The following is a 6022-nucleotide window of genomic DNA, read 5'->3' as shown; positions in this document are numbered from 1 at the left end:
GTCCCTTTTAGCCTCACTCATGGACTCTAATGTGCTTAGGGTCCACTCAAACTCGTTCAATTCCACGTTCCGCTCGTTTTGACGGAACTCGGCACGATTTACGAGGGATGTGGTATGTTACAAGTGGGATCCAACTGAACGAAAACTAGAATTTTCTCTTTTTTAGAGAGAGAAAGTAGAGAGAGTATAAGACAGAAAGGAGAGAAGGGTAGGGCGGTTTTGACTGTAAAGAGGACTTATATAGTATATGCTACACTTAAAACTCTCCAACAAATCTTACTTGCAACTAAACATAACACAATTTCTGCATTAGGTTTTGGGTGCCCTCCCGAACTTTCGGAACTAGAAAGCTCGAGATCGGCTCGCTCGTTTAGTAAACGAGCTGAACACGAGCTGGATTTTTTAGCTCGTTTAATAAACGAGCCGAACACGAGCTGGGGTCAGCTCGCTCGTGTTCGGCTCAATAACAGCTCGAATACATATATTTTATATTTACATAATTTATTTAATTTATATTTTTATATATAAATAAATAATTATATATATTATATATTTTTATTATTTAAATTTTAGTAAAATAAAAATATAAATGCGAGCTTAATTATAAAAAGACTCATTTATATGTAAAGTTTCAACTATTAGATCAAAGTCTAATGGATAAGATTTTATAAATTTATTTTTTATATATATTTAATCTAATCTTTTTTTAATTTATTGTTCGTTGGCCAGCTCGTGAGCCAGCTCGTGTTCGGCTCGTTAATAAACGAGCCGAACACGAGCTGAATTTTTCGGCTCGATACTTTAACGAGCCAGCTCGTGTTCGGCTCGTTTAATAAACGAGCCGAACACGAGCCGACCCCAGCTCGCTCGTGTTCGGCTCGTTTACACCCCTATCCAAAAGGGTTCGGACGCTTGATGGGATCATCCGGAATTTGCATGGGATCAGATACATACTTACAGAGTAGAAATATATGGAACACGTTTTGTACTCCCCAAAGCTCAAGGGTAGCGCAACTCGATACACCACGAGGCCGATCTGCTCCAACACTTAAAATAGTTCAATGTTGTCATGCCCCGCGACCGACAATTTGGTCGGTTCGGGTACGCCACAGATGCCGAACGGACAAAACCTCCCCTGTCCCCCCAAGGCTCCACCTTGTAACACACTAAACTTTAGCAAATTGCAAGGTTCGAGTGTTTGATTAGTGTTCTGAGCCTTTTTGGGTTTTCTATATGGTCGTTGACTGTGTTCCGACCTATGACTCGCATCCCGATGAGCGATGGTGAAAACTTAGCACCAAAACCTCTAAAATGAAGGATTTGGGCTGCTCTTGGGTTGGACTCTGCAGGGCAGAGTACCGGTACTGCATCGGCTTAGTACCGGTACTGGACCTGGTACCAGTACTGCATTGCGATGGTACCGGTACCAAATGCATTTTCTCGCGAACTCGAGGCTCGGGTTTGCGCGTGCTACTACCTGGTACGGGTACCCCATCCCGTGTCACCGGTACGTAGTGCAGATGTAGACTCCACATTGTTGGAGGGTCTTTTTGAGATTGTTACATCTCTATATAACCCCCCACAGCCCTTTGGAGAGCTCTTTTGAGCTCTAAACTGTGGAGAGCTCAGGTAAGCTTCTCTCTCTTGATTTTCTCTATTTTCTTGAGGATTTTGCTTGGTTTGATCTCTCTTTTCCTCTCCTCTTTGCTTCATGTTGAATTTCCACCATTGGAGAAGCCTTGGATTGGAGAGTGGAGCTTGCTAGAGGATAAACCTTCAACCTTAGCTCATTCCAAGCTTGGTTTGGAGCTTGTTGAGAGGTTAGTACCTTAGATCTTCTCTTTAGATCTTATTTTGGTAGCTTTCTTGAGATGAAAACCTAGAAATAAGAATCTAGGATTTTATTTGGGGGTTTTTGATTTGTAGCTTTTGGGGCTTAATTGATAGGTGTAGAACCTTCTTATAGGTGGGATTTGAAGCACTCTAACTTTCATTTGGAGTTTGAGAGGGTTTTTCACCATTCTAGGTGAGTTTTGCCATTTTCCTGGGTTGGTTAAAGCTTAGCTCGTGGGGTGTTCGTTCATTTCGTTTAACCCTCTTAGAATTTTCTCTATGGAGCTAGAGACTTGTGAATATCTTCCTTCGCACAAACGAAGAGAATCCAAGGAGTTCTCGGTAGGTTTGACCTCACCGAAATAGGTGAACTCCTCCTATGTTATATTCTTTGTTATAAAATAGAAAATTATGCATATTCATGCTAGATAGAGCATAAATAAATTTTAGAATGTTTAAAATACATATGTTATGTATCATGACTTTTCACCTCTATGTAATAGAGAGATATGTGTATAGTACTAATGCTAGTGTATGGCATTTTCATGATATGTTAGAAATTATGTTATATGCAGTAATATGACAAGCTTTTACTTGTTTGTGAACATTGGACATATGTTAATATAGAAAATATATAATGTCATAAAGTGGCATTGGACTTGGAACATGTATTGACATAGTAAACCATAATGTCATAAAGTGGCATTAGACTTAGTAAACGGTTGAACCTTTACATTGTGACATAGAACTAGACCTATGGGTTGCTAGTGTTATATCATGTTTGAGACATGATGATCGTGTACTTGAGATGATGACCATACATGCTTGCCATTTGTGCTCATTCGCACATGTTTGCGAGGGTCACTCCCCGCAAGTCAGCACTCCGGTGTTTGCTTACGCAACATATGCTCGCTCGTGCGGTATTGGGTAGTGTACGGAATTGAATTCTCGATGTGTAAAAATCGAACTTCAGTCGGAATAGACCAAAGTGCGGACATGATCGCTTCGGAACGTTTCGGAAAGGCCCGAACGCTTCCGAATGGCTTCTCAGGGTTGTAGGGGGCCTTGGAGAGCAAGCGGAAGTGATTCTGCAATTTTGCAAAATTTTTATGCTCTCGGGGTCCGGACCCTGCAGAGGTCCGGACCCCGTAGTCCGAAACTGCCCAATACTGGCAGTGCACAAGGCAGCTTGTTTGAGGGGTTTTATGCAATCGTGCTGTGTGGGGATTAAGTGGGAGGTGTTGTGAGCCATTTCCTTTCATCCCTCACACTTGAACACACCAAAGAGAAACCCTCTCCCTTTCTCTCTCTAAGACATCTCTCTCTCTCTCCTAGGGTTGGATCAAGAGGAGGGATTGGTGGAGAAGGAAGCTTTGAAGTGAAGCATCATCTTCTTCTTCTTCCTTGGCCCAAGAGAGGAAAGCTTGTGAGGTAAGCTTCTTGAGGTTCAATGGTAGATTTTTAGGGTTTGGGTTTTAAGCTCTAGAATGGGATTTAGATGACCCTTCGGTGCTAAGTAGATGCTATTTGCTTGAATCAAAGATTTATATGGTGTATTCTTGCAATACTTGTATTCTAGGGTTCCAAATGGGGTTTTGCCTCATGTTAGGGTTTGATCTAAATTGAGCCCTTGTAACTTCAATTGAAGATAAAGTCGACGTTGTGGGCGACTCAAACTGAAGTTCCTACGGACGTGCGACGAGTAATCGAAGAAAAGTACCGTTTTGGCTTCGTTTCCGTTGGGTTGAGCTGAAGCAACATCCTAAAATCTCGGGACTAGTATCCTAGCGTCGCGGCATCACCAGAAGGTGGGGGGTGCTATCCAAAGAAGTTGAACTTCCTTCTATGTCCAAGTTATATTGTTGATCATATTTTTCACATGTTAATACTATGTATTATAGGATGAGTAGATAATTGCACTTCCATTTTCTTGCATGCCTCCTTAGTAGTATAGCATTGTAGCTGGACACATGAACTTAAGGATGCATAAGGATTGGGTCTTGCGACATGGAATTCTATAGTGATAAAGATAAGTGATGAACTTGAACATGTGATGATGAAAACAAGTGACATGTACATTAGTGTAGTAGGGCACTTATAACATGAACAAGTGGCATGTAAATTAGTGTAGTTGAGACACTTACAACATATGGCATGAACGAGTGGCATTTGAATCTAGTATAGTAGAAACACTATGGAATGAACATAGGTGTCACGCCCCGGGACACGGCAGAGGCCCGCCCGGTGCGTGTCCAGACCCATCATATGCCAACACATATAAGGTGTCTAACAACAATAAAGTACGGAAGCAAGAAAATAAAACAACTAGAGATATCAGAGCATGTGCACAACTAAAATTCTAATGACAAGCGGATAAGTAAAAGGACTAAATAACAACAATCCAACAGTAAAAGCATCACAAGATCCAAACATAGCTCTAGATACATAAAGGGGTGGTCTCTACAAAGTGGTACAAGTCTCACAACCTCTCCAAAATAAAACAAAAGGAGTGGTGCTCCTGCGCACTGCTGCTGCTGCTGCTCCTGCGCACTGCTGCTGCTGAGGCTGCTAAGCTGCTGAGCTGCCTGCTGCTGCTGTTGCTCACTGCTGCTGCTGAAGCTGCTAAGGCTGCTGCTGCTCCTGCCTTGCTCACAGCAGCAGCAAGGGCTACTGCTGCTGCTGTTTTCAGCAGCAGGGAAAAGGGGTGAGGGGGAGGGAAATAAAAATTTTCACCGATTGAAACTAATTTTCTTAATTTCATTCCGTACTCCTATTTAACACCATAGAGGCTTAGTTAACACTTCAAAACCTTTTCGGTTCCCACACGAAAGTTTCCCAAAACTTCACAAGTCACGCTTCACCATCACGTTTTTCCTCTTTAAAGACGGCACATTACTTTAACCTCGGCTAAGATAACGATTAAGCCGAGTTTATTACAGTTTTACTTTTCCTTAACGAAGGTTTAATTTAACCATCGAATACTTCCAGGGAACCATATAAAACCTTCACAAACCCACTTTAGTCTCGCTTTTGCCTTTTAAATCTTAAAAGACATTTCTTGCCCTGACTCTTTTAATCGTCTTTTACGTGTCACAGTCTTTTAATACTTTTAACCGTCTCTACAGTCCTTGTAAAAATACTCCGATATAAACTTCAAAGTCTAAAAAGACTGTGGACATCTCTCTCTTTATCGTAAACTTTCAATAGACTATTTCTAATGTCAAGCCCTGTCAAGCGTCACTGGTTTGCCCCAGCTTTGACTTTATAATTTTAAAGTTACCTGAACAATTCATTTTTACTTGTAAGGACAGTTTAAACTCGAGTTAGCCTGAAAGCCTTCTCGAATGCTTCCCATAGACTAAGTTCCAGCGATTTGCCTATTCAGCTCCCCGTAAAACCATTGTACCTGTCCAAATCACCTTAAGGTGATTGGTCGGTCCAAGGGGAGGTAGGAATAGGGGAGACGGTGGAGAGGAAAGACAGATGCATCTCTCCCTCACTCCCTTTTCTTCTCGTTTCCTTCTCTTCCTCTTTTCTCTTCTCTTCTTCTTCTTCTTCTTATTTTTATCCTATAAGAGGGGCTAAACTATAAGTTGCTACACATAATAGAACCCTAACTTGAGGGGGGTGTGTTTACTGTAACTTCAGTGTCCCTTTATGCTGATAGAGCTGCATTTGCATGTGTTCCATTTTTGAATGAAAAATAAAGAAAAAAAGATTAAAAGTACTGGTCTTTTTCTTCTTTTTTTATCTTTTTCGTAACTCAAGCTCTTCAAATTAGTTAAAACTCAAGCTGTTCAAGATCTTCTCATACATTGTAACATGGGTAAGTTAGAGGTAAAAAATATACAACAAAAAGAAGAAGAGAAGAAACAAGAGTAGCTTCCAAAATATTAGCTGTTTGTTTACTTGGTCCCCTTACTTTTCTGCTGCTTAGCTGCAAAGAGAAGCAACCAAAAGCTTAAGAACAACTTAATTGATTAGAGAGAGAGATTAACCTAATCTCCTTTTAGCCTCAGATTTTGCAAAAAACTCCCTCCACTCATCTGTTAAGACAAAAACAACCTCCTCCTCTTCTTCTTCTATCTCCTCATGCTCTTTCACTCCCTCTTGTTGGAGCCTGATCAAGGTGGATATAAAATAAATGTAGTTAGGAAACTTTTACAATTAGCAGTGTTTATTACAATGT

The 6022-nt window shown here is 40.9% G+C and overlaps 1 long non-coding RNA gene across 1 annotated transcript; it reads right to left on the bottom strand.

Annotated features, from left to right (window-relative positions):
- Positions 1-5592: 5592 nt before the first annotated feature.
- LOC109704322 lies at positions 5593-6006 on the bottom strand. The gene is made up of 2 exons (XR_002214283.1): positions 5832-6006; positions 5593-5770 (listed from the first exon to the last, which is right to left on the bottom strand). It is a non-coding gene; the product is annotated as an uncharacterized LOC109704322 (long non-coding RNA).
- Between the last annotated feature and the right edge of the window lie 16 nt (positions 6007-6022).

This window comes from Ananas comosus, unplaced genomic scaffold (genome assembly GCF_001540865.1).
Source record: "Ananas comosus cultivar F153 unplaced genomic scaffold, ASM154086v1, whole genome shotgun sequence".
In the NCBI taxonomy this organism is placed as follows: domain Eukaryota; kingdom Viridiplantae; phylum Streptophyta; class Magnoliopsida; order Poales; family Bromeliaceae; genus Ananas; species Ananas comosus.
The sequence above is the reverse complement of the archived record's forward strand: the minus strand, read 5'-3'. Positions and strand labels throughout refer to the sequence as shown.